Below are 26,985 nucleotides of genomic sequence, written 5' to 3' on the forward strand. Positions count from 1 at the left end.
ACAATATCGTCCATATTAGCATGCAGGGCTATGGGGCCGGGTGACGGGGGAGTGAAGAAACGTCACACACCCGTCACCCCCCATTGCCGCCGGGGCATCCGTTGGCCGTATCGGCGGTCAGGCACCTCGGCTGAAAATCGTCCAGTGTGTAAGGCCCTTAAGTGTTGTAGTGAAGATGTTGTAAAAACGGATGGTACAGTATATTATAAGAGTTAAATATAAATGCTGCAATATGGCCTGATTTGGCCTGGTCACCTACTGTACTGTATGTCAAGCTCACTGGTAGGGAATGCGGTTAGTTTACTGACAGTTGGGATCCTGCTCCCCCGCCACAATGCCGTTGCCAGAAATCCGATTTGGTCATGATACAGACGTCCAAACCCCGACAGTTGGCGTCCCGACCTATGTAAGTATAGTGCCACCGATAGTTTTAGGGTCAGCAGGGTTAGCAGGTTAGGCTGCGTGGGGAGGTTAGGCTGCATGGAGGAGCGTTAGGCACCCACGGAGAGGGTTAGAGTTAGGCTGCAGGGAGGGGGGGTTAGGCACCCACGGAGAGGGTTAGGGTTAGGCTGCGGGGGAGATTAGGCAATGCTGCACAGATGTTAGGGTTAGGCACTATAGGGGGAGGTTAAGGTTAGGATATGGGATTGGAAAGGGAGGATTAGGGGGTTGGGGAGAGGGGATAATACCCCCTAGCTGTATGTTGGTGTAAATCAAGTTCTGTTATTAGCCAGTGCCTCCCCAATCATTGACCTCACCGCACGTCACTGTTATATACCCACCAAGCCAGCGCATGACACGTGACGTACTTCATGGGCTGCGCTCTGCCGACGTCAAATGTAGGAGGTGGTGATAATAATGTGACTCGGCCGTGTGTAGAAGTACACTACCTTCACAAGGAAACCTAAGGATTAGTTATAAAGTAACAGAGGGCAAAACATATAAACCTGTGGCCATATATGGCAAAGGAATTTGTAGACTGTTGCAATATAAGTACCCTCTTACTCTGCAACAATGATTGACTTAGTTTTCCATGGCGTTAATGCTTCAAGCTGTGTGCTTATCTCCTATATATTAGCCAAACTCTGTGATTCTGTGCCTGGCCGTAACGCTGGACGGAGTCACAGGCACAGATCTACCAGAAGTCCTCTCCCTCTGACCGCCCAGTCCCCTCCCCGTCTCCGCCCTGTCCCCTGTCTCCCTCCTCCCCGTACACTCCCTGGTGACAGAGCAGCCGCTGACTGTGAGCGGAACTCACACTACCCGCCTCACAGACTATCGGCTGCTGCAGAGTTCAGGGGACAATGCTGACACGGACAGCCGCACTCGCTCCCCCTCCCACCCGCGGCAACTAACCGCATCCACCCAGCACCCGCGCCACTCTCGCCCTCTCCCCCACCCGTAGCACCAACATCCGCGGCCGCCCACCCGCGGCACTCCCGTCCCCGCCCGTAGCACCGATACCCGCGCCCCCCCATCCGTGGCACCCAACGCATCCCCCCACATCCACTCCCACCCGCAGCACTCCCGCCCCCACACCTGCAGCAAACCCCGCCCCTCCCCCACCCGCGGCAGCCCCGCCCCTCCCCCACCCACATACCCACCTCTCCCCCCGCTACACCCCTGCACCCTCCACCCCACCCGCACCTGTCCCCCCACCCATGGCACCACGCCTTCACCCCCAGCTTACCCCCCTCCCCCACCCACAGCACTCCCACACCAGCTTCTCCCACAGCCCCCCACCCCTCCCACACCCACATCACCCCAGCTTCCAACCCCCCACCCATGATATCCCCGCCCCTCCCCTTCGCACACCACCCCTGCTCCCGCACCCCCAGCCCTCCGCTACTTGCAGCACCCCCACCCCACCCGCCCCCGCAACCGTGGCACCCTCACACCCACCCAACTGCACCACCCCGGCAAACGGCACCCCCACCCCACCCCACCCCCATACCCACCTCTCCCCCGCTACACCCCTGCACCCTCCACCCCACCCGCACCACCACCGCATCTGCCCCTCGTGCACCCACCCCTCCCCCATCCGCAACACCCCTGCTCCCGCAACCCCCTCCCCCCCAACCCTCGGAAACCCCCGCAGCCGCCTCCCACCCCCCAACCGCAGCACCCCTGCACCGACGCACCTGTCCCCCCACCCATGGCACCAGCCCACCACCCGCAGCACCCCCCCCTCCTCCACCCACTGCACTCCCACACCAGCTTCTCCCACAGCCCCCCCACCCCTCCCACACCCACATCACCCCTGCTCCCAACCCCCCACCCATGGCACCCCCGCCCCTCCCCTACGCACAGCACCCCTGCTCCAGCACCCCCACCCCTTTCCTACCTGCAGCACCACCCGCCCCCGCAACCGTGGCACCCTCACACCCACCTCCCACCCACCCAACCGCACCACCCCAGCAAACGGCCCCCTCCCCCACACACAGCACCTGCCCCTCCCCTCCCCCCCAACACCCACGCACCTGCCCCTCCACCACCCGCAACACCACCACAGCTGGCCCTCCCCAACTGCGTTAACCCCACACCAGCCCCTCACCCACCCACAGCGCCCTCTGATCCCTGCACCCGCCCCTCCCCTACCCGCCGCGCATCAGGACCCCCACCACACCCCCACAGCCGCCACTCCCCCACCCACAGCACCTCTGGCCCCTCCCCCACCACCATCATCTATAGACACCTTCCCTCATTTGCACACCTACCACACCTTCCCCTCCACCACCCCCCGCACCTCTGGACCACCACCCACAGCACCTCAGGACCCCCTCCCCCATCCACGGCTCCCCTGCAGCCACCCGCAGCATCTACATACCCCATCCCGCACCCACACCTCCCCCACCCGCAGCACTTCTACAACCCATCACCTAACCCCCACACCCCTGCAACCCCACCTTCCCCTACATTACCCCTCCCCCACGCACAGCACCTCCAGACCCCTCCTTCATCCACAGCCTCCCGCACCTGCCCCTCCACCACCAGCAGCATCTACAGACCCCATCCACATCCCCTCACGCCCCCCCTGGCACCCCACCCACAGCATCCCCATACCCGCCTCTTCCCCGCCCCTGCCCCTCCCCCACCCGCCGCAGCTGCACCCCCGCCCTACCCCAACCTCGGTATCCCAGCACCGGCACCCTCCCCCACCCACCGCAGTAGCACACCCGGGCTGCCACAACCGCCGTAACCCACCCCTCACTCATCCACAGCACCCACGGACCCACTCCGCCATCCGTGTCATCCCCGCACCCACCCCTCCCTTGGCTACCGCACATCCAGATCACCTACCCCATCCAGATCACCTACCCCACCCGCAACACTCCGCACCCGCCACTCCCACAACCACAGCACCTACCCACCCGCATTATCTACAGACACCCTCCCCATCTGCGGACCTCCCACACCTGCCCCTCCCCCACCCGCAACACCTCTGGACCACCACCCGAACCCCCTCCGGACTCCCTCCCGCATCCACAGCTCCCACGCATCAACCCCCCCCATCCACAACATCTACATCCCCCATCCGTGCCATCCCACACCCACACCTCCCCCACCCACAGCACTTCTGAAACCCATCACCTAAGCTCACCCCCCCTGCACCTCCAAACGCACACCCCTACATCACCCCTCCCACACACACATCACCTCCATGCCCCCTCCTTCATCCACAGTCCCCCGCACCCACCCCTCCCCCACCAACAGCATTTACACTCCCCATCCGCGCCCCCTCTACACCTAGCCCTCCCCCACCCACAGCACCTCTGCACCCTTTCCGCCATCCGTGCCCATGCACCCACCCCTCCGCCACCCACAACACCTCTGGACCCCCTCCCACACCCACCCCTCCACCACACGTAGCACCTCGGACACCATCCGCAGCCGCTACAAGTGATGCCCTGAATCGGGCTGATCAGCCGCACGGATAGGCACCTCACTGAACCCACCCCCTTTCCAAACCCCCCAAACTTTTGTGAGCATACTAATACTGTGGCCATTATGTGTATAAGCGACACTGCTACCTGTGGCCATTGTGTATAAGTGGCGCTGCTACCTGTGGGCACTATGTGTATAAGCGGCTCTGCTACCTGTGGTCATTGTGTGTAGAACCAACTCTGCTACCTGTGGCCACTGTGTCTATACGCGGCTCTGCTACCTGTGGGTATTGTGTGTATACGTGGCTCTGCTACCTGTGCCCATTGTGTGTATAAGCGCCTCTGCTGCCTGTGCCCATTGTGTGTATAAGCGCCTCTGCTACCTGTGGCCACTGTGTGTATAAGCGCCTCTGCAACCTGTGGGTATTGTGTGTATAAGCGGCTCTGCTACCTGTGGCCACTGTGTGTATAAGCGGCTCTGCTACCTGTGGGCACTGTGTGTATAAGCAGCTCTGCTACCTGTGGGTATTGTGTGTATACGCGGCTCTGCTACCTGTGGCCATTGTGTGTATAAGCGGCTCTGCTACCTGTGGCCACAGCACTTTGGTGTCTTATCTACAGTGCATTGCTGTTAGTCATCTGGTACTTCATGATGCAGACACTAGCAGTATATACTACACTATGTTATTCATTGTGCCCTGCGGCCACTCTGCATGCCCTCACAAAGGGCTACGCCCCCTTTACAATCACACGCCCTCCCCCCTTACAATATTTACCCACTGCCATAAAAAAAATTCAGGTAATACTCCATATAATAACAATTATAGCACAGCTGAAGCCCGTGCAGGTGTTAACCGGTCATAGCCTCTTGCAACGGTATTTTCTCTCTAACACCTTCCCTCTCTTTATCCTCTCCCTACCACCCTGCCTCTCCCTATCCTTTACTGATCGCACAGCGTTTCTCTACATCCCCCCCCCCCCACGCCTCTCTATCGTTTCTCAACCGGACACCATTTCCGTATGCCCTCTATACTGCCCTGCGTTTCTGATTCTGTTATCTACCAGCCTGCGTATGTTCAAAGGCGTGCAGGGGTTAACGGGGCGTAGCCCCAACCGACGGTGTGAGGAGCGCCGGTAGGGCGCGATGAATCACCTAGTATGTATATATATATGATTCCTAACAAATTGTAATAGCAGGAGTATGTGTGTATATATGTATATACATATATATGTGTGTTTGTGTGTATATGGATATATGTATATCTTGAGGATAGAAATAGATAATTATATCATGTGTGGGATCATATTGTAGCAGAGCCGCTTATACACACAATACCCCCAGGTAGCAGAACCGCTTATACACACAATACCCAACAGGTAACAGTGTCGCTTATACACACAGTGCCCACAGGTAGCAGGGCAGCTTATACACACAGTGCCCACAGGTAGCAGAGGCACTTATACACACAATACCCACAGGTAGCAGAGGCGCTTATACCCACAGTGCCCACAGGTAACAGAGACGCTTATACACACAATACCTACAGGTAACAAAGGTGCTTATACACACAGTGCCCACAGGTAGCAGAGGTGCTTATACACACAGTGCCCACAGGTAGCAGAGGTGCTTATACACACAATGGGCACAGGTAGCAGAGCCACGTATACACACAATACCCACAGGTAGCAGAGCCGCGTATACACACAATACCCACAGGTAGCAGAGCTGCTTATACACACAGTGCCCACAGGTAGCAGAGCCGCTTATACACACAGTGGCCACAGGTAGCAGAGCTGCTTATACACACAATACCCACAGGTTGCAGAGGTGCTTATACACACAGTGGCCACAGGTAGAAGAGGCGCTTATACACACAATGGGCACAGGTAGCAGAGGCGCTTATACACACAATGGTCACAGGTAGCAGAGCCACGTATACACACAATACCCACAGGTAGCAGAGCCGCGTATAGACACAGTGGCCACAGGTAGCAGAGTTGGTTCTACACACAATGACCACAGGTAGCATAGCCGCTTATACACATAGTGCCCACAGGTAGCAGCGCCACTTATACACAATGGCCACAGGTAGCAGTGTTGCTTATACACATAATGGCCACAATATTAGTATACTCACAAAAGTTTGGGGGGTTTGGAAAGGGGGTGGGTTCAGTGAGGTGCGGCTGATCAGCCCGATTCAGGGCATCACTTGTAGCGGCTGCGGATGGTGTCCGAGGTGCTACGTGTGGTGGAGGGGTGGGTGTGGGAGGGGGTCCAGAGGTGTTGTGGGAGGCGGAGGGGTGGGTGCAGGGGCACGGATGGCGGAAAGGGTGCAGAGGTGCTGTGGGTGGGGGATGGGTAGGTGTAGAAGGGGCGCGGATGGGGAGTGTAAATGCTGTTGGTGGGGGAGGGGTGGGTGCGGGGGACTGTGGATGAAGGAGGGGGTATGGAGGTGATGTGTGTGTGGGAGGGGTGATGTAGGGGTGTGCGTTTGGAGGTGCAGGGGGGGTGAGCTTAGATGATGGGTTTCAGAAGTGCTGTGGGTGGGGGAGGTGTGGGTGTGGGATGGCACGGATGGGGGATGTAGATGTTGTGGATGGGGGAGGGGTTGATGCGGGAGGGAGTCTGGAGGGGGTTCGGGTGGTGGTCCAGAGGTGTTGCGGGTGGGGGAGGGGCAGGTGTGGGAGGTCCGCAGATGGGGAGGGTGTCTGTAGATAATGCGGGTGGGTAGGTGCTGTGGTTGTGGGAGTGGTGGGTGCGGGGGTGTTGCGGGTGGGGTAGGTGATCTGGATGGGGTAGGTGATCTGGATGTGCGGTAGCCAAGGGAGGGGCGGGTGCGGGGATGACACGGATGGGGGAGTGGGTCCGTGGGTGCTGTGGATGAGTAAGGGGTGGGTTACGGCGGTTGTGGCGGCCTGGGTGTTCTGCTGCGGTGGGTGGGGGAGGGTGCCGGTGCAGGGATACCGAGGTTGGGGTAGGGTGGGGGTGCAGCTGCGGCGGGTGTGGGAGGGGCAGGGAAGAGGCGGGTATGGGGATGATGTGGGTGGGGTGCCAGGGGGGGGCGTGAGGGGGTGTGGATGGGGTCTGTAGATGCTGCTGGTGGTGGAGGGGCAGGTGCGGGAGGCTGTGGATGAAGGAGGGGACTGGAGGTGCTGTGCGTGGGGGAGGGGTGATGTAGGGGAAGGTGGGGTTGCAGGGGTGTGGGGGTTAGGTGATGGGTTGTAGAAGTGCTGCGGGTGGGGGAGGTGTGGGTGCGGGATGGGGTATGTAGATGCTGCGGGTGGCTGCAGGGGGGCCGTGGATGGGGGAAGGGGTCCTGAGGTGCTGTGGGTGGTGGTCCAGAGGTGCGGGGGGTGGTGGAGGGGAAGGTGTGGTAGGTGTGCGAATGAGGGAAGGTGTCTATAGATGATGGTGGTCGGGGAGGGGCCGGTGGTGCTGTGGGTGGGGGAGTGGCGGCTGTGGGTGTGTGTCCTGATGCGCGGCGGGTAGGGGAGGGGCGGGTGCGGGGATCAGAGGGCGCTGTAGGTGGGTGAGGGGCTGGTGTGGGGTTAACGCAGTTGGGGAGGGCCAGCTGTGGTGGTGTTGCGGGTGGTGGAGGGGCAGGTGCGTGGGTGTTGGGAGGGGAGGGGCAGGCGCTGTGTGTGGGGGAGGGGGCCGTTTGCTGGGGTAGTGCGGTTGGGTGGGAGGTGGGTGTGAGGGTGCCACGGTTGCGGGGGCGGGTGGTGCTGCAGGTAGGGGAGGGGTGGGGGTGCTGGAGCAGGCGTGCTGTGCGTAGGGGAGGGGGTGCCATGGGTGGGGGGATGGGAGCAGGGGTGATGTGGGTGTGGGAGGGGTGGGGGGGCTGTGGGAGAAGCTGGTGTGGGAGTGCAGTGGGTGGAGAAGTGGGGGGGGTGCTGCGGGTGGTGGGCTGGTGCCATGAGTGGGGGGACAGGTGCGTGGGTGCAGGGGTGCTGTGGTTGGGGGTGGGAGGCGGCTGCGGGGGTTTCCGAGGGTTGGGGGGAGGGGGTTGCGGGAGCAGGTGTGTTGCAGATGGGGGAGGGGTGGGTGCAGGAGGGGCAGATGCGGTGGTGGTGCGGGTGGGGTGGAGGGTGCAGGGGTGTAGCGGGGGAGAGGTGGGTATGGGGGTGGGGTGGGGGTGCCGCGGGTGGGGGATGGGGCCATTTGCCGGGTTGGTGCAGTTGGGTGGGTGTGAGGGTGCCACGGTTGCGGGGGCGGGTGGGGTGGGGGTGCTGCAGGTAGCGGAGGGGTGGGGGTGCGGGAGCAGGGGTGGTGTGCGAAGGGGAGGGGCGGGGGTGCCATGGGTGGGGGTTTGGGAGCTGGGGTGATGTGGGTGTGGGAGGGGTGGGGGCTGTGGGAGAAGCTGGTGTGGAAGTGCTGTGGGTGGGGGAGGGGGGGATGCTGGGGGTGAAGGCGTGGTGCCATGGGTGGGGGGATAGGTGCGGGTGGGGTGGAGGGTGCAGGGGTATAGCGGGGGAGAGGTGGGTATGGGGGTGGTGGAGGGGCGGGGGTGCCGCGGGTGGGGGAGGGGTGGGGTTTGCTGCAGGTGTTGGGGCGGGAGTGCTGCGGGTGGGAGTGGATGTGGGGGGATGCGTTGGGTGCCGCGGATGGGGGGGCGTGGGTATCGGTGCTACGGGCGGGGATGGGAGTGCCGCGGGTGGATGCCGCTGGTGGGCGGCCACGGATGTTGGTACTACGGGTGGGGGAGAGGGCGGGAGTGGCGCGGATGCTGGGTGAATGCGGTTGGTTGCCGCGGGTGGGAGGGGAAGCGAGTGCGGCTGTCAGTGTCAGCATTGTCCCCTGAACTCTGCAGCAGCTGCTAGTCTGTGAGGCGGGTAGTGTGAGTTCCGCTCACAGTCAGCGGCTGCTCTGTCACCAGGGAGTGTACGGGGAAGAGGGAGACAGGGGACAGGGCGGAGATGGGGAGGGGACTGGGCGGGGATGGGCGGTCAGAGGGAGAGGACTTCTGGTAGATCTGTGTCTGTGACTCCACCCAGCGTTACGGCCAGGCAGAATCACAGAGTTGGGCTAATATATAGGAGATATATATCTATCTCCAAGAGTTTAGACTATGAATGTTATTACCTCAGATTTCTAAATGTCTGGTTTGTACTTTTGTTAGCTATTGCTAATTGAGTCTCTTCAGCCCAGCTAGGTTCCTGGACATTGTTTTTCTTGTTTGCCCTGTCCTCAGATAAGACAATGACAATCCAGTATTTTATTGTCTTATACAGAAACTGGGCTACCCTAATACAATAGGAGTAAACAAAGGTGTTTGCCTTCTTCATAGAATTTCAAAGCTTTGTGTAAATAAGGCCATTGTATTTGAGTCTCTGGGAGTTTAATTTATGTGTGACCCATCTTCATGCTATTAGAAGAGAAAGCAGACAGTGGGTGATTTATGCAATATATGGATTAGATATATGATATGTCTTTGTGGCTTTTCCATGCAAGTACAAATTCCACCGTAATTACTCATACCACACTCTAATACGCTGGACCGCGGAAGCGACCATACGCAAATTGCGAATATGTGCACGCACGGCCGAATAAGTACGCACTAGGCCATCTATGTGGTGTTTGTACGTAATGTGTGTACTGTAATATTTTCTGACTTCGACAGTCCACCCTTTGGCAGTCATCAATAACTGCCACTAACTAATCAATAAACAGGAAAAAAATATTACCTATACAATATATACAAAAGCTTGGATGATCGGGGGAGAGTTGTAGAAGGGAAATGTATGACCTAGTGGGATAGTAAAAAGCATGTTTGTATGAATCCATGTCTGAGGGGCATGTATCATCGTGCTGTATATGTTCTAAATAAGCTTCGAGGTATTGCGAAGTATACATTAAATCCGTCTCATCCCGTATTAAGGGTCTGTAAATGGGCCAACAAACACTACCGAGCTCTTTTTGGCTTCTTGTTTCAACAAATGGGGTGCACATTTAGTTGATGATACATGGAGGGGGAACATACGTGGGTGCTAGTATATGTGGATATCACCTGTAGACTATGTGTGCCATTAACTGGAGGTGGAAGAGATGAAGATAAGACACATATATAAAAATACTTTCACATAAACATTTTGGGTAGGGCTGACGTCTTTTCCGGTTGGATGTATCTGGGCAGAGGGGGAGACACTCATCAAATTTGTGCTGTGCTTGCGCCGCATTAGAATTTGAACACACCTAAATATCAAACCAATAATTATGATGACTTCCAGGATACAAAGGAGAAACTTCCCCACACTCATAATGACATTTTGAGCCCACTCTCCTAAACCTGAGAACCATTTGCGTGGGTTCAACCATGAGACCCAGCCGGTCAGTTCATTACTCACAGTCGCCCAGGTAAGGTTGTGCTTCCTCCTGAACTCCCACTTCAACTGCAAGATCTCGTCCATCTTTTGATCGATGATCTCCGCTGGGTCGTCAGTGCTGTTCGTAATATATGTACAACACTTCACACCATATTGAGTTGCCAGAGTAACACAGTACCCACCTGTCACGGCTGTGACATAATTAAGGACCATCCTGTGCTGGATCAGTTCCTTCTTGTAGGCTTGTAACTCCCTTCCCGTATACCTGAAGGTGTCATCATACATCTCAGTGATATTATCTATCAAGTTCGCTAGCGCATGGATATACCTATAATTTATAGTTCCACTGGCAGTACGGGTGATGTCTAATGCGAGAACAAACTGAATCCCAGTGGATTCGTGGATCAAATCAGAGGCTGCGTGCTCTGCCCTATCTATGAGGTGTCTCTTGATGATGTGTTCATAGTGAGTATGAGTATAAGGAGCCTGAGCACTGCGGTGAACGTCTTTCATTTTATTATGGGTTATGGTCATGACCTCTGGTAGTACTCTCCCAATATAACACAATCCCTCTGAGCTCGGGGCAAGCCACTTGTACGCTTTCCTCCCACATATGAAATAGGCATCATCTGGGAGAACATAGGGGACAAAATATAACATCACCATATTACAAATTTTCCAAGTAAAGAAACCAATCCCTAGTTTTCCCATTTGCTCAGTACAAGTATCGGGCTGGATGATATGGACACAATACCCTGACGATACTTTTCCAACCCACATGGTCTTGCTTCCATGGGTATACCTATACCGAAAATACCTCCCACTGTTGGCTATTTGGCATACAAGTTCAGAGTCTATGGGTATCCTGTCAGCTCTGTGTGAAAAGGTCATTGGTAATTCCAAGTCACTTCCCAATTTCCTGGTTTTCGGTAATTGGAAATATTAAAACACAATAAGGACCTGTCTACATGATATTGGTGGAGCTTCAAACTAGGGGGCCTAGAGATATTGAATTTCTTGTCCACCGGTCTCCCACCCCGTAATTCGAGTACCCCATCTATTGCTAAAGGGTATGGTACTAATCCTGACTTACTCTGACCTTGAGGTACTTGTGAGCACACCCAGCATTCTGTCTGGTTTAAGACCTTACCCACTAGTGAGTGGTAATCAACGGATGGCGGTCCATGTCGATATTAAGGTTGGACTGACATCTCTGGATGCACCCATCCTCTACTATATTCTCACAATTCCTACAAATACAATATTCATCAGACAATAACCCTTCACAGTGCCTCCGAGCTCCATGACTACCAGAGCGCTTACTGATACCAGCCTTTACTCGAGTGATGTGCTGCTCCTAAGATCCTACAAATTCGTACTCGCCATCAGAACCCATTCCAGATCCCTGCTCGACCTCTCTGGGACCCTCACCAAAGCAAATTGTCCTGATCAAAAACAGAATTAATAGCAGAACCCGAAACGCAGTCTCTTGTGATCGATCCATTTCGTTAGGGGAAAGAAGGAAAATAAGAAGGAGAAAAGAAAGGAAAATGCAGGGGGAGGTGAAAAACGAAAATGGTGCAACAACCATCCTAGATCTTGTTGCTCTCCGTGCTCAGATGCCTTTCAACAGTCCTGCCTCTCAACTTTCCCAGAACAAACACTCTAGTGATACGAGGTTCTCTACACTCTGCTCTTTGTCACGAGTTCTCTCCGGGTTAGCGACCTTCTTGCAGTGGGACGAGTGGACCCACGTCTCTCTTTCGGCAACCTTTAGTGCTGTCTAACAAGATTTGTATGGTCCTTCCCACCTGTGTATGAGGCAACCTGAGCTTAAAAATTTTTGAATCATCACATAATCCCTAGGCTCAATGTCATGACAATTACTGTTCGGTAGGTCAGGAATCACCAGCTTTAAATTTCTTTGTTGATTTCTCAGCTGCTGGCTCATCCCAACCAAATATTTCACAGTCACTTCATTATTACATTTCAAATCATCCTGGGGATCTATCATTACATGAGGTTGTCGACCAAAAAGAATTTCAAAGGGTGATAAGTTAAGTGGAGACCTGGGAGTGGTTCTGATGCTGTACAACACTAGTGGCAAAGCTTCTGGCCACAACAATCCAGTTTCAGCCATTAATTTGCTCAGCTTGTTCTTAATAGTGCTGTTCACTCTCTCTACCTTTGCACTCGCCTGTGGCCGGTACAGAGTATGCAACTTGCTATTAATTCCCATCAGTTTACATATGACCTGAAAGACTTCACCTGTAAAGTGGGTACCCCTATCACTTTCAATCACTCTAGGGATACCATATCTACACACAAATTCCTGCACAATTTTCTTTGCAGTGAACGTAGCAGTATTTGTGGCAGCAGGGAACGCTTCTACCCAATTTGAAAATACATCAATGCAAACTAACACATATTTCAAATTCCTACAGGGTGGTAACTGTATGAAGTCGATTTGTATTACCTGAAAAGGTCCGTCTGTCGGAGGGATATGGGATGGCTCTGTTGGTATTGTCTTTCCAATATTCTTCCTCAAGCAAGTAAAACATGTAATTGTTCTCTTACCTGCATGAGAAGAGAATCCTGGCGCACACCAATAGGCTCTTACCAACTTGCACATACCCTCTTTGCCCAGATGAGTCAGACCGTGTGCCGCCTCAGCTAGACTTGGAAGATATACTCTAGGGGCCACCGGCTTACCGTGTCCACCTGTCCACAGTCCTGAGGACTCCTGGCCATACCCCTTTGCCCTCCAGACTGCCTTTTCCTGTAGGGAACACAAATTTTGCATTTCAATTAATTGTTGTGTGTTGATCGTGTTAAATGTCATCAGTGATGTGATGTTTGTTTGTATGGGGGTGCTTGCTGCTGATTTAGCAGCTTCGTCTGCCCGGCTGTTACCAAGTGAAATTGGGTCTTGGTTGTAAGTGTGTGCTTTGCACTTGATAACAGCCACTCTGTCTGGTTCCTGTATTGCTGTCAAAAGCCTTTTGATGTGGGACGCATGCGCTACAGGTTTGCCAGCTGCCGTCATGAAATTTCTGAGGCGCCATAGGGCCCCAAAATCATGCACCACTCCAAAGGCGTACCTAGAATCTGTGTATATATTATCTGACTTACCCTTGGCCAATTCACACGCTATGGTTAGGGCGACCAACTCAGCAACTTGTGCTGAGTGTGGTGGGCCCAGGGGTTCAACTTCTATGATACCTCTGTCATCTACCACTGCATATCCAATGCACAAGTCTCCCGATTCTGTCTGTCTGTGGCAACTACCGTCAGTGTAGAAGGTAAAGTCTACTCCTTCCAGTGGGTTGTCACTGATGTCAGGTCTCGCTGTAAAAGTTTGATTCAGGTATTCCATACAATCATGCGTATCAGTATATGCACTAAATCCTCCTTCACCATCATTCTCATCCTCCACCCATTGTGCCTGTCCAGGCACACTTGGCAAGTAAGTTGCAGGATTTAGTGAGCTGCATCTCTTAATGGTGATGTTTACCGGAACCATCAGTGATAATTCCCACTTTGTAAACTGAGCGGATGAGACATGTCTGGTTTGGGTGGAGTTTAGTAAGGCTGATACTGCATGAGGTGTATGAATGGTCAGGTCATGTCCTAACACTACGTCCTCGCTTTTACTTACCATCAAAGCTATCGCTGCAACACTTCGCAAGCAAGTGGGGAGAGACCGCGCTACAGTGTCCAACTGTGCACTGTAGTAAGCTACCGGTCTGCTGGCATCACCATGTCTCTGAGTTAAGACACCTGCCGTGCACCCAGCACTCTCAGTACCGTACAATTCAAAGGGCTTCTCATAATCTGGCATACCTAATGCAGGTGCCCGTGATAGACACTGTTTGAGTCTCTCAAACGCCAGTTCGGACTTATCTGTATGAGAGATCCGTTCCCGTTTGATCGAAGAGACCATTTCTTGCAAAGGTAAAGCCAGTATAAAGAACCCTGGAATCCAGTTTCAACAGTACCCACACATTCCAAGGAAAGTGCGGATCTGTTGCTGAGTTTGTGGCAGAGTCATTATCGCGAATCGCCTGTATTCTATCAGCGGTGAGGTGTCTAAGTCCTTGAGTCAAACAGTGTCCCAAATATTTTACCCTGGTCTGGCACAACTGCAACTTATCCTTTGAAACCTTGTGTCCTGTATGGGAAAGATGAAACAGAAGCTGTTTCGTGTCATTCAAGGACAATTCGAGTGAGTCGGAACACAACAATAAGTCATCAACATACTGTATTAGTACCGATCCACTCTCAGGTTGAAAGGATTGTAAACAGTCATGTATGGCCTGGGAGAAAATACTCGGGCTGTCAATGAAACCTTGGGGAAGACGAGTCCAGGTGTACTGTACTCCCCTGTATGTAAAGGCAAAAAGGTATTGGCTGTCAGGGTGAAGAGGGACAGAAAAGAAAGCAGAACAGAGGTCAATGACAGTGAAGAATTTTGCAGTAGAGGGAATTTGCATGAGGATGACAGCTGGATTGGGCACTACTGGGAATTGGCTCTCAACTATCTTGTTTATCCCCCTTAGATCCTGCACTAGTCTGTAACCCCTCCCCCCCACTCTTTTTCACAGGGAAGATGGGACTATTGGCAGTGCTGGACGTCCTGACTAGGATGCCCTGCTGTAACAACAGCTCTATGACAGGATACACTCCTAACTCTACCTCTGGCTTCAGAGGATACTGAGGGATTTTTGGAGCTATCCTACCATCTTTTACTTGTACTACTACTGGAGCTACATTCGCCATCAATCCAGTGTCTTGTCCATCTTTGGTCCAAAGGGAACCCGGTATTTGTGAGATCATTTCCTCTACCTTTGATGGACACGTCTCTATAACAGTAGAATGCCACATTAGCCTTTGAGGGGTGTCAAAGTATATCTTGTACTTCTTGAGCATGGTTCTCAGGTATATCTAAGAAGACACCCTCAGGAGTACAATATATGACACACCGCATTTTACACAATAAATCTCTGCCGAGTAGATTTGTCGGAGCCGATGCAGCCAGCAGAAAAGAATGTTTGGTTTGCAAGGGCCCTATCATAATCTCTGCATGTCTACTCAAAGGGTATTGTTGCACTTTTCCTGTTACTCCCATTGCCGAAATAATTTTTCCCGTGGTCTTTACACCTGATGTGGAATTCAACACTGACCTGGCCGCCCCTGTATATACAAGAAATGGTAATGGTACACCAGCTACATCAACCGTGACCTCAGGTTCACTACCAAGGCTAGCAATCAACTTCACTGGCTGCAGACTACAGGTGTGGCCCAACCCCTATTGTGTAGTGGGACTATCCCGCAGCGCATTGGCAGCTATTATATGTGAGGGGGGTAGCTGAGAATTTTCGGAGGTCTGCCAATCTCTCCTTGGTGGGTACCTCCTTGTTTCCCCTGCATGTGGCTCATTATTTCTCCTATGTGGTCCCTAATCCCAATTATGTGAATTGTAGTGTGGTTCGTATTCAGGTCTAGGGGGTCTGTATACGTTGTGTGTCCTACTGCTCCTACAATCCTGGGCAAAATGTCCTTCCTTTTTGCAAATGTAACATATTCTCGGTCTTTTGCAAACAGCAGGGGTCTGGGATTTTGGCTGATGGGGTTTTGCTGTAAGAGCCTGTATACTTACCGTCATCAGTTTATCCCCCTGTAACTCCCTGTGCTTACTGATGTTCCTATCGTGCTCGACAACGGACTCTCTCAATGCAGCCACCGAGATACCTCTCCAGTTAGGTAGAGAGGTCTGTACTCTTGTTCTCAGTGCCTCCTTTAACCTGTCCATTAATACGGAAACAGCTACCTCCCTATGATGTGTATTATCTTTAATGTCCTCGATCCCAGTGTATCTAGCTATTTCCTGCAGTGCCCGATGGAAATATTCGGATGCCATTTCACCTTCCTTTTGCCTGATGGAGAAGATTTTATTCCATTTGACAACAGTAGGGAAATACACTCCTAATTGCAGATTGATTTGCTTTACGTACTCCTGATTGTATTAATCAGTGAGAGGTACCTCTGCGTCTAATTTACAATCAGTTATGAATTTCGTGGTGTCAAGGTGTCAATATTTGAGGGTAAACACACTCGTAGCACTGTTTGCCAATCCTTATTTGTGGGCTCATGGGCGTTACCTATCTCTTTAACAAACTTCTGGCATCCGACTAGATCTTTTCTGGGATCGGGAAATTCTGACATAATTTACCTTAATTCTGCTCGGGACTAAGGGCAATGCATGGCAATGTTCCTGATGGGAGTTACTCCTTGAGCGTCAGTCTTCCCATTGGTTTGACTCTATAATGTGAGGAGCTATTGTTTCTGCATAGTGTATGGTACCGTACTTACCTGTGGACACGACCTCACTTATCCCTCCGCTAGGGGGCCTTGCTACAACTCTTGGTGGTTGGGCCGTGCCCATCTGGGTGTCCTGTATGGTGGCTGCTAGAGAGAGTGCCGATATCGTGCTGGGCTCATCTTCCTGCTCACAATCCTGGGGAAAATTTAAAACGGGATACAGCTGGCAAGGGTTAGCGTTAGTACATTTATCAATCACTTTTCTATCCTCTACCAATGCACCATTGCTTGTAGCCACTTTCTCCCCATCAATATATGGTGGTGGTGGTGGTGGTGGTGGTGCGGTCGCCATTGTTTTCCCGCTTGGTTTGGAACCTGCTGCGCGAGCTAATTCCCTTTGCACATCCCCCTCTTGCTACCATAGATTTAAGCAATCTGTATGTCTAATCCTTTATTTCTGGATTTTATCAGACATATCCTTATCCTTAAGTCCTGTAATACCTCTGGCTTAAAGCTGCCCATCCTAGGAAATGATACCCTATCTTTGTCAGTCATACGTACCCACTCATTGCATAAAACTTCCGTGTGTGAACCATATTTTTCACACATGATAAACCTTGTGTTATGAGCCACGGCTGTGGCTCATTCCTGTTTTGCATTTTTTGTTATGTATTTTATGTTATACTTCTGTTTCTGTTCCCCGTGGGTGTCATGGGGTGTTCGGAGCCCACCCTTAAAGAGAGGGTACTGTTATGAACCACAGGTAGTGGTTCATTCCTATTTTATGTTTATAAGTAGTCTTGCAGGCCAGGATTTCCCGTTGCTCTGGTTTAAGAAGATTCTTGTTTGCTGCCAGTGGTGAGTCTGTGTGATTGCAGCTTGTTCCCATGTGTTCAGCCTCACCTGTCTGTTGATTGCTCCTCTCAGTTGTGCAGCAGGGCAGCTGCACGACATAATTAATTAAGACTCTCTGTTATATGCTGGCTTAGTGCAATTCACAGACGCTGGTGATATTTCCAGATTTCTAGATTTCCTGAGTTCCAGAGTTCTTGAGTTCTGAGCTAGTCTCTGCCAGTTCCTGAGCTCCTGTCTAGCAGTGTCTGTCTAGCTGCTTTGAGTGTCGGTTCCTGTGTCGATTCCAGTGTCTGATCCTGTGTCCTGCCGTGAAGCGTTCCTGTCCAGGAGTCCTGTGGCTTAGTCTGTGCCTGGGCGAGTGTCTGGCTTCTTGGTGTCCACCGGTCTGTCGTTTGGGATTCTGCCTGTCCTCCGGTTCTGAGAGTCTGTGTCGGCTACTTTGGGGGTTCCAGTCCGTTTGCCAGTATTTGTACCGGTTCCGTGAGTAGCGGCTTTGCCGCGTCCGTCGGCTCAGGCCGCAGTATTCTTTGGTTATAATTTGTTTCTGGTGTTTTGCAGAGGGTTCTGCTTGTGCTGTCACCGCCGGTACACAACGGTATTGTGTCAGCGAGTGGACAGCATTTCCGTTGCTGTTCTTTTCCTTTGGCGGCGTGCCGCACATATATTTAGGTTTAGGGTTGTTAGTAGCCCCTAGCCTTCTGTTTGTTTTAGCTAGAGGTCCCCTTGTTATTATCCTGTCTCGGTTCACGCCTTGTCTCAATCTAAGACCTGGGGGCATCGGAGTTGGGCAGACCTAATCCGCCCTTCAATGCGGCTGCCGTGGGCCCAAGAAACCATAGTCACTCAGGCGTGAACGGACCACACGGGTGAAACAACGGAGGTAGGGTGCTAGGGGCTATTTCCACACCACACCTCGTTTCAGCGTCACGTTCTGGTGCTCGGGACTCACTACGCAACATCTCCCTTGTTCTGAGCACCAGGAACCTAACACCTTGCTGACCCTTTTGGTCTTTCTTCTACAGCCTGAACCCTGCACAAACGTCTCTCACTTGAGCAACTGGCTCCCATATTTGTGGGTCTTTTTAATAACTAAAATTTCCCACAAATACCAAAATACTCAATGCAAGTAGACGGTGGAAGTATCTCAGAGCGCCTTCCACTCACTCTCGCCGACGCTGGCCAGTACTACGATACACTGTTGATAGCGGATCGCAATGTACCCAACTTTGGGCTCCTATCAGACCTTAAAGCACCGTAAAACCTTTCGGTGGTTGTTCTGTTGGAATATTTTCCTGAGAGAGGCAGCGAAAAATTCCTTTTCGGTATCTTTCTACTGGAATTTTTTTGTAGGGTGAAAAACAGAGAAATTAGATAACTATCCTTCACCCTTTCCAGTGAAAGCCCACCAGGGAGATTTCCCAACGTTATCAAAGAAAAACCCCTTTGTCTATACAATCACGTCTGCGTATGCCTTTCCACAGCGCATATGACACAATGGTATCACGTTGTGCTGTGTAGAACACACAGACATGCGATGCAATAGCACAGCCTATAGATACTAGTTATCTATATGCCCTACGATTGCTGTAGACCACTCCAGGTCACCTAGTTGTATGGGACACCTAGACCACCTCAGATCACCTAGACCATCTAGTTCTAATCACGCAAGGTAGCGAACCCTACGCCACCGGGCCTCTACTAACCCAGTGTTACCACTCGAGCACCTAGACCACCTAGTTCCCGGGTTCAGCTCCACTCACTCTGCTTTCACTCACTCAAATACGCTTTGTTTTTTCTGTACAGAAAATGTTTCACTCGTTCTGATCAGCAGCTTTTCCCTCAGAGGCAATACAGTTTAAACAAAAGTCTTATACTAATCTGCTTTTGAAACCGGATAGTTATGTGCTATTGTATTAAATGTCTACTATCCCACCTTAACTGAACAAATATCGTGTGGTTTTATTATGCGCACACAACCCTACGCAAGCTTGCGTAATTACGCAACCATGCGTACCCCTATGCCACGTGTGCGGCCTTCCGCCACGTGCATGTTTTTGTACGCTGTCCTCACGTTTCGTACCACATGTACCAATGTGCGTACGCAATAAAACAAATCACACAACTCTATAAATGTGAGCGATACTAACTATACTCGCTCACAAGCACAACCGCTTGTTCTGTGTAATCTTTAACGACTGGGCCAGACCTGCGTGTTGTGCTTGTTACTTCCTTACATACTTTTATTTCAAATTTAAAACTATATAGCAACAAATGTATCCGATTTCACACAGATCTAAACAAATCTAGCAATCTAAATCTTGTGGCAACAATGTGAGAGGGTATGCAAATTATCGGTGCCCTTCGTGTACGCTTTATGGCACCAAAAAAATTCACAGATTTTTAAATAGCTTTTTTCCTGTTTTACGGGTTCTATCAGCACCTCTGCAGACCAGACAGAGCAGACGCAATCTAACAGCACACAATTAGGGTTTTCAGTACATCCACCGACCAGGAAAAGGTTATGTAGGATAACTTTCCGACCTTTGCTGATAGATTAAGTCTGCTATGACCTGTTAGGCTGTGAGCATGTGAAAAACCGGAGGAGCCCCCAATTGCAAACGTCGGTTTACTTACAGGACTAAAAAGCATATACCTTAAACACACTTGATATACTTTAATATTGAGCCGCTGCGGCTGCAGTAATTAACCTTTCACCTTTATATTATTCACAAACCTTACGTACACAAAGTCGCAAAGTGTACGCACTCTGCGTATGTATGCCTAAAGGGCATAGTGACTTCACAGTTTGCGTACACAGGCCTATACGCTGTTAGCACAATGCAGCAGCCCGAGTGGCTGTAACTACACTTTAAACCTTAGCAGGGAAAGGAAACACCACACCAGTTTGTATTTAAAATGCCGGGTTCCGACACACCAAGATATAATTACTGAAAGGGGGTTACCATAACAATACAATAGAATAATGGCTACAGTCAATGGTACATACGTGTTTTAGTTTCGCCTGCGCTTCCCAGTCTGGTCCTCAGTCATCAGGGTAGATAACCTTCAGAGTCTGTGATAGTGACCTGGCATGCAGCTGGCTCTTTATACAGTGGATCAAAACATAATACAATAGACACTGTGTGCTCTTCTTCCATTGGTTCGGGGGTGGGATATATCCTGTGCACCGGGGATCATTGGTCAGCTCAAAAGGTGGGCGATGGCTAAGACTTGAGATGTGATTTCTGTTGTTTGCATCTGAGTTCCCACCCCATGACCAGTTAAACCCATCACATTAATCATACATAAATCTGGTATTATTAATAACTTAATGTTGTAATATATGATGATATTCTTATTCCCACCAGATTAATATTTACGTGACTCTGAACAATATGATCCCACACATGATATGATTATCCATTTCCATCCTCAAGATATACACACACACACACACACACACACACACACACATATATATATACATACATACACATACTCCTGCTATTACAATTTGTTAGGAATCATATATATATATATATATATATATATATATATATATACACACACACACACAAATATATATATCTCCAAGAGTTTAGACTATGAATGTTATTACCTCAGATTTCTAAATGTCTGGTTGTACTTTTGTTAGCTGTTGCTAATTGAGTTTCTCTTCAGCCCAGCTAGGTTCCTGGACATTGTCTTTCTTGTTTGCCCCATCCTCAGATTAGACAATGACAATCCAGTATTTTATTGTCTTCGACAGAAACTGGGCTACCCTAATACAATAGGAGTAAACAAAGGTATTTGCCTTCTTCAAAGCTTTGTGTAAATAAGGCCATTGTATTTGAGTCTCTGGGAGTTTAATTTATGTGTGACCCATCTTCATGCTATTAGAAGAGAAAGCAGACAGTGGGTGATTTATGCAATATATGGATTACATATATGATATGTCTTTGTGGCTTTTCCATGCGAGTACAAATCCACCATAATTACTCATACCACGCTCTAATACGCAGGACCGCGGAAGCAACCATACGCAAATTGCGAATATGTGCACGCACGGCCGAATAAGTACGCACTAGGCCATCTATGTGGTGTTTGTACTGTAATATGTGTGCCTGACTTCGACAGGCCGTAAGGAGAAGGTTCATGCATGTGCACTGCGGCCGGTGTGCATGTGCAGGTCAAATGGATGCGGCCGCTGCATACATCCATCTCTGAATCAGACCCAGAGATCGTACCATTATCTATATAGTTTGCAACCCATGCTTGCCTACTCTCCTGGAAGGTGTGGGAGATTTCCAATTTTTGGAGCAGTCCTCCACACCCCCGGAAGAGAGGCCAGATATCCACGCGTGAAGTGAGCATTCCAGGATGGGGAATCTACAGGGAAGGTGCGGGGCTACAATTATGCAAATCACATTATTCTATCGCCTCCTCGCAGACTCTCAAATTGCTGCATTTTTCCATGACAGGGGCAGGGCCTAACTATGTGAGTGCCTGGCCATGCCCCCAGAGCGGTCAACAGCATCTCCCATAGAAGAGACAAAGAAAGTCGTCAAAAATGGTGCAACTCTGCATCAGACTTATAATGAGCCGGTCCTTGCCCTTAAGGTTTAATAGTCTACTTGTGCTAATACGAAACAAACACAGACTAGCTAATCAAATTTAGTAATGTCATAAATTAATAATTACTGATGAGCGGTCACCTGATGAGCAGTCACCTGATAAGCGGTCACACTGATGAGCTGTCACCTGATAAGCGGTCACACTGATGAGCTGTCACCTGATGAGTGGTCACACACAGACACTAGACGGGATGCCGGCGTCACTATACTGACAGCTGGCATCCCGAATGTCTGGACAGAAGGGGGGGGGGGGGGGGGGAGTTAGGTTAGGTACCGGGGAGGGAGGGATGGGTACTGGGTAGGGAGGGTTAGGTACCGGGGAGGGAGGGATAGGCACATAGAAGGGGAGGTAAGGGTTAGGCATCAAGTGGGGAGGGTTAGGTACCGGGGAGGGAGGGTTAGGTACCAGGGAGGGAGGGTTATGTACTGGGGAGGGAGGGTTAGGCACATAGAAGGGCAGGTAAGGGTTAGGCATCAAGTGGGGAGGGTTAGCTTTAGGCAGCGGGAAATGGAGGGTTAGGAATCACCGGGGAGGGTTAGGGTTAGGCACCCACAATGGAGGGTTAGGGTAGGGAAGGGGTGAGGGGGCTTACTGGGTGACTGTCAGGATTATGATGGACAGGATGCTGACCACCGGCATCCTGTCCATCGGTATATCATACTGATCCTGATATACTGGCCATTCTTGTGATTGCAATGATCATTCTACAGTGTGTACCCCGCCAATTCACTTAATGAATTGCCTGGTCGCATCTTCTTATCTGATGTGCTGCACTGCAGATGAGACATACGATGCATTGCCATAATAATACTTCTGTAACAAAATATTGTGTCATTGAACGGCAGGTCACGTAGTGTGTACATGGGCACGATATAGGGCATGCTTTCCCAACCACGGTCCTCAAGGCACACCAACAGTGCAGGTTTTAGTGATATCCAGGCTGCAGCACAGATGGTTAACTCAAAATAACTGAGCTACTAATTAAGTCACCTGTGCTGAAGCCTGGATATCACTAAAACATGCACTGTTAGTGTGCCTTGAGGACCGTGGTTGGGAAAGCCTGATATAGGGGGTAATTCAGACCTGATCGCAGCAGCAAATTTGTTAGCTACTGGGCAAAACCATATGGACTGCAGGGGGGCTGGGGGGCAGATAAAACGTGCAGAGAGAGTTAGAGTTGGGTGGGTTATATTGTTTCTGTGCAGGGTAAATACTGGCTGCTTTATTTTTACACTGCAATTTAGATTTCAGTTTGAACACACCCCACCCAAATCTCTCTGCCTGCAGTGCACATGGTTTTGCCCAACTGCTAACAAATTTGCTGCTGCGATCAACTCTGAATTCAATAGCATCATTCAGGTGTGTACCCAGCTTTAGATCCGAATCCAAGCACTATGGCAACTGGAACTTGAATCTTCTAAGGGGGTGCCGGCAGTTGGAAGGCCGGAATCACAACTGCCGGCACCTCGATTGTAAGTATGCCAGGTCGGATAAGGGTCATGCTGCGGGGGTTAGGTTTAGGCTACGGGGGACGGTTTGGGTTAGGCTGGGGAGGGGGGGGGAAGGGTTAGGGGGTTAGTGCTAGTATGCTTACCAAACAGGTGTTGGGATCCTGCATGTGGGGATGCCACGGTCAGTATTCTGACCTCCTGCATCCCAAACACCGGGATCCCAATACTGACCCCTTCTAAGCTTAAACATCAATATTAAAGCAGCTCACCAAGAAATCTACCTACAACGTTGACATAAACATTGTTTTTGTGGCAATGTATTATCCAGGTACTCTGTAGTCCAGATAGCTTGTGGTGTACAGTATAATGGACTGTTAAACCTGATGAAAACATTCACCAAGCATTACAGTCAATCGATTTACCGCAATATATTTCTCCCTCTGTGTGTGTGTGTATGAAAAAGAGCTGTGGCCAAGCCCTACGAGGTACGAGGCATGTCATGGGGTGTGGCCTCGTGTCTCTCTGCATGCCAGCCAAGCAGAATGTCTGCAGGTGGAGTTGCTCGGCCAGGCTTTCAGGTTGAATCACCTCATCGGCCCCTATTGCATTTGGCCAGTCCGGCTCTGGGTGTGCCATTTCATTATGATTGCTGTGGTCCGCATTCAGTGAGAACTGTCCCTAATCTGCCCTAATATTCACCTAACATTCTCCTCAGAAACTGTTGTGCCTCATGCAGGCGCCACGCCAAAACAGCATTTGTGCTTTAGGAATGATTTCTTGGAGTTTTATAAGTTACACTTTCCTTACACAGGGTGTAACAAGACAAACTGGATGACTAAACTGTGTATTCATAAAGAGATGCCTGTGACTCCACAGCCTTCCTGCATCAATGTGTCATGTAAAATGGGGTCTTCAATTTGTTGCATAATCTTGGCAAAAATGGCATTGCTAGAACATTGTCATACCTTGACCACTGCCCTAACCCCAGATGCCAGCCAGATATTGATGGCCGGGAGCTTGCAGCAGAAATGCAAAATTTACAACATTGCCATCAAAAAAATGCAAAATATGGAACTTTTGACTGTATGAGTGGAAGCTGACAGAAATGTAGCCCAATATATGGGTTGTTCTGAGAATCTCAGTCACTGGTGGCTACTGCTGTAGCTGCAAGGAGCTTATCGAAGCTGAAACCGATTAAAACCTACTTGAGCAAGAATGTCTCAATGGACTCGTTTGCGTTACTCGTGTGGTCTCACAACAGTCGTCATAAGAGGATGTGGTAGATGACTGTGCTGCAAGAACTGAGTACAATACTACATTTAGGACATTATTCAGGTTTGTTACCAAACCAAAAAAGTTAGCAATTGGGCAACACCATGTTGCACTGCAGGGGGACAGATGTAACATGTGCAGAGAGAGTTAGATTTGGGTGGGGTGTGTTCAAACTGAAATCTAAATTGCAGTGTAAAAATAAGCAGCCAGTATTTACCCTGCACAGAAACATAATAACCCACCCAAATCTAACTCTCTCTGCACATGTTACATCTGCCCCACCTGCAGTGCACATGGTTTTGCCCAATTGCTCACTCCATTAGCACACTAGTTTCAATTGTCAGTTTGCAGTGAATTTTGCACAATATCCTAATTTACATTATATTTACACTGCCATGTTAGCTTTGTTGATATTTAGATCACAGTTCTGTGTTTTGTGCATTAAACACTGGTTTCTATAAAAATAAAATATCTAAAGCTACAGTATTTCCTGTGTGAGCGTATGAACACAATGCTGGCTAGTAGGAACAGTTTAAGGGCTACCAGCTAAAAGCTTGCCAAGGAAGCCATATTGGTCAGGGACAGATCTGGATTGGCAACAGCTTCAGTTGTCTCTGGCCACTTAAAAGAAATTATCCCTAAAAATAAAAAACAAGAAAGTAATTTTCTTTTAGGTCACTATGTACCGGCTGCCGTGTAGAGTCAAGCACACATTTTATACTCATGAAAAACACATTTTTGTGGGTGTGCTGGGGCGGAGGGGTGGGCTGGCTGACCTTTCATCATCTTCACGCCTAAAACCACTATAACATGATTTACAGGTTTTTACTCAAATATATCTTAGTGAGAAATCTAGAATAATACTTTCCCATAGCTGAAAGCTTGGAGTTACATTTATGTAAAAACAAAAGTGCAGACCACATGTAAAACGCACACAGTATAAACGTTCTGCGTTGATACACACGTGCAGGTTGTGGACACATTTGTGACTGTGTCTAACATGCATTTATTACAGGGCTGGGCCACACAATGCATTTGTGCATAGGCCTACTGAGGCATGGCCAGGAAGTACGGTGGATGTACTGATCTAGCACGTGCAATCCTCTCACTGTACAGCAGCAGTCCCTGCAGGAGAATTCCTCTGGCATTAGTGTGGACAGTCCGTCACTGTGTGGGACTTTATGAGAGCGATTGCTTTCTTTGTCCTTTCAATGGTCTAAAATGGAGCAAACAAGAAAGTGCACCGTTTTGCATAGACAATTATAAATGCAATTGGGTATAGACACCTACACTTCAACCTCCACTCTGGGATTGCCCGAAGGGAAGGACTCAAAAATAGGCAAGTATGATGTAGCCAGGGGTTCCTAGCTTAATGGATGGACCCTATTCTCCCAGAAAACAGGTACTACTTTTCCATCCATCAGTGGCGTAAACGAGGCCTGATCCTACTGTACACTATAAATCAGATGCATTTTTTTCAGCTTACATCTGCACTTTGGGCCTGATTCAGAGATCAATGGAATTTCTGTCCGACCTCTAGGAGGGGCATGCAGCAGGACTCTCCCCTCCCAGAAAATGCAGCCCTCCCTACGCCTTTCCCCATCCCCAATATGCCCTGCCTGTCAATCAGGCAGTGTCAGAGGGGAACTGCAGGCGACATGCGCAGAAAGCGAATCTGCATGGTTCTTCTCAACAGTGCCCAACTTGGTATCAGGCCATTTGTCCAAAAAGCACTCTATGCTGTGTAATAAATATATATTTGTGTATATATTTTATATATATATATATATATATATATATATATATATATATATATATAATAGGCTTTTAATTACTTACCGGTAAATCCTTTTCTCTTAGTCCGTAGAGGATACTGGGGTTCACATTAGTATGGGCATGTGGTATAGACAGGTCCACTAGGAGTCTTGGACACTTTAAGAAGTCAATACCAGACTCAGTCTAGAAACTGTGCCAGAGGAGACGGACATATCCTGATGTAACAGAACAGTGGTGAGATTCGAACCAGCACACAAAAACAAGAGGAAAGCCATGCTAACCAAAACTGAACAGGAACAGCAACAGCTGAACCAACAACATTACTTAAGTAACAGTGCAGGAAAATGAAGCGCTGGGCGGGCGCCCAGTATCCTCTACGGACTACGATAAAAGGATTTACTGGTAGGTAATTAAAATCCTATTTTCTCTTGCGTCCTAGAGGATACTGGGGTCCACATTAGTACCAT

At 50.2% G+C, this 26,985-nt stretch overlaps 1 long non-coding RNA gene across 1 annotated transcript in view; it reads left to right on the forward strand.

The window, feature by feature from the left end:
* The first annotated feature begins 299 nt into the window (after window positions 1–299).
* The window catches only part of LOC135000776 (uncharacterized), a 248,107-nt gene continuing 221,421 nt past the window's right edge, over window positions 300–26,985 (forward strand). The window contains exons 1-2 of the long non-coding RNA XR_010202583.1: window positions 300–406; window positions 21,066–21,190. This is a non-coding gene — a long non-coding RNA (uncharacterized LOC135000776). The remainder of the gene's footprint in view (window positions 407–21,065; window positions 21,191–26,985) is intronic.

Source organism: Pseudophryne corroboree, chromosome 2 (genome assembly GCF_028390025.1).
Source record: "Pseudophryne corroboree isolate aPseCor3 chromosome 2, aPseCor3.hap2, whole genome shotgun sequence".
Lineage (NCBI taxonomy): Eukaryota > Metazoa > Chordata > Amphibia > Anura > Myobatrachidae > Pseudophryne > Pseudophryne corroboree.